The sequence below is a fragment of the Schistocerca serialis genome, chromosome 3 (genome assembly GCF_023864345.2).
Source record: "Schistocerca serialis cubense isolate TAMUIC-IGC-003099 chromosome 3, iqSchSeri2.2, whole genome shotgun sequence".
Taxonomy (NCBI): Eukaryota; Metazoa; Arthropoda; class Insecta; order Orthoptera; family Acrididae; genus Schistocerca; species Schistocerca serialis.
Window position 1 is genome coordinate 710,915,403 of NC_064640.1, and position 2,284 is coordinate 710,917,686.

The following is a 2,284-nucleotide window of genomic DNA, read 5'->3' on the forward strand; positions in this document are numbered from 1 at the left end:
CAATATGCTGGTACGTCAAAAATGGTTCAAATGGCTCTAAGCACTATCAGTCCCCTAGACATAGAACTACTTAAACCTAACTAACCTAAGAACATCGCACACATCCACGCTCGAGGCAGGATTCGAACCTGTGACCGTAGCGGTCGCGTGGTTCCAGACTGTAACGCCTAGAACCGCTCGGCCACCACGGCCGGCCTGGTGTGTCGTAAGATGTAATTGGTAAGTATCTGTGCGTATTAATTATTTTATTTTCCCTTAAAATGTTTTTTTTTATTTCACACGTTTAGAATACTTTGTAACTACATGTAATAACACCAGCTTACTAATTATTCTTTCGAGCATCACTAGAATAGTTTTTAGAGGTATGATAAGTAGCCTCTGATAAGTCAATTTGTTTCACCGAAAGACTGTACATAACTGATCACATCCTTGAGAAACACCTTGGCATAAAGAACCAAATACAATACTCTGCCGCGCGGGATTAGCCATGCGGTCAAGGCGCTGCAGTCATGGACTGTGCGGCTGGTCCCGGCGGAGGCTCGAGTCCTCCCTCGGGCATGGGTGTGTGTACTTGTCCTTAGGAAAATTTAGGTTTAGTATGTAAGCTTAGGGACTGATGACCTTAGCAGCTAAGTCCCATAAGATTTCACACACATTTGAACATTTTTACAATACTCTGTGCAGAGTCTTCCGTATCCACAAGCCATGGAGGACATCACATCATGCTAGATCAGCGTTCTCACTGAACTCAGTCTTGCGAGTAGTTATCTAAGACCTGTCATAATAATTAGCTGCACCGTTACCACTTTAGCTGTTATGATACAGCAGTCGACTCGATATTTGGTTGCAAAAATGCCGTATTTATTTTTTTGATTAACCTACTTCCCCGAGGCAAACGGTAATTAAAGATAGTTTCACACGAAGTTAGTGCATTCTTTATTAGGCGTGAGAATGGCTACATGATACGTGAAGTCAGTGGAAAAGTCTCCCCTGCACCAAATACGTATGACTGCATTTGCAAAGCTGCAGAACTGCATTACGATGAGCCTGCCGATGAGGCTGAGCGGTTCTGGGTGCTTCAGCGTGGAACAGCGCGACCGCTACGGTCGCAGGTTCGAATCCTGCCTCGGGCATGGATGTGTGTGCTGTCCTTAGGTTAGTTAGGTTTAAGTAGTTCTTTGTCTAGGGGACTGATGACCTTAGAAATTAAATCCCATGCTGCTCAGAGCCATTTGAACCTTTTTTTTCTTTTTTTCATTACGATATATTTGCCAGCGATGGCTCCAGCTCAGTTTGAGTCCTGTCAGCGCATTCGAAAGTTGTGGATAACACGTAGCCAGTTGTTTGTTGATTCATTAAGGAAATGATGTCTTATGGAAAATTTAACTCATTGCAAAGTGGCCAACACAGTAATTCAACATTATCATTTGCTGACAGTCATCACAAGAAAACTGCATTACATGTTTCAACATTTTTCTAATGCAAGGCTGTTTGCGGTGATTAAGAGAGATGTACCACAGATACTTCACAAGTGATATGTACTAGAGCCCATATTACATAAATATTCTGGCAATAAATGAGCACTATGGGACTTAACATCCGAAGTCATCAGTCCCCTAGACTTAGAACTACTTAAACCTAGCCCGCATCTCGTGATCGTGCGGTAGCGTTCTCGCTTCCCACGCCCGGGTTCCCGGGTTCGATTCCCGGCGGGGTCAGGGATTTTCTCTGCCTCGTGATGGCTGGGTGTTGTGTGCAGTCCTTAGGTTAGTTAGGTTTAAGTAGTTCTAAGTTCTAGGGGACTTATGACCACAGCAGTTGAGTCCCATAGTGCTCAGAGCCATTTGAACCATTTTGAACTTAAACCTAACTAACCTAAGGACATCACACACATCCATGCCCGAAGAAAGATTCGAACCTGCGACCGTAGCAGCAGCGCGGTTCCGGACTGCAGCGCCTAGAACCGTTCGGCCACAACGGCCGGCTAGCAATAAATACGAAGGGTCCAAGCTAATCAAAGATATTGCTAGTTGCTGCTGGGTTGCGTTAACATGAAATTCATTTCGTCTCACTATTTGTTTGCTATGGTCTTCAGCGTATAGGGTGTGTCTATACTCTTCATCTCTGCGAATCTACAGAACTGCTCATTCCTCATCCATTTAAATCTGCTTACCATTGTTAATGCTTGGCCTCCCTCTACAATTTCGTCTCCATTACCTAGCTGACGATGCCTTTATGTCTCAGAACATTTCCTGTCAACCAAACTTTTCTTTTAGACAAGCTG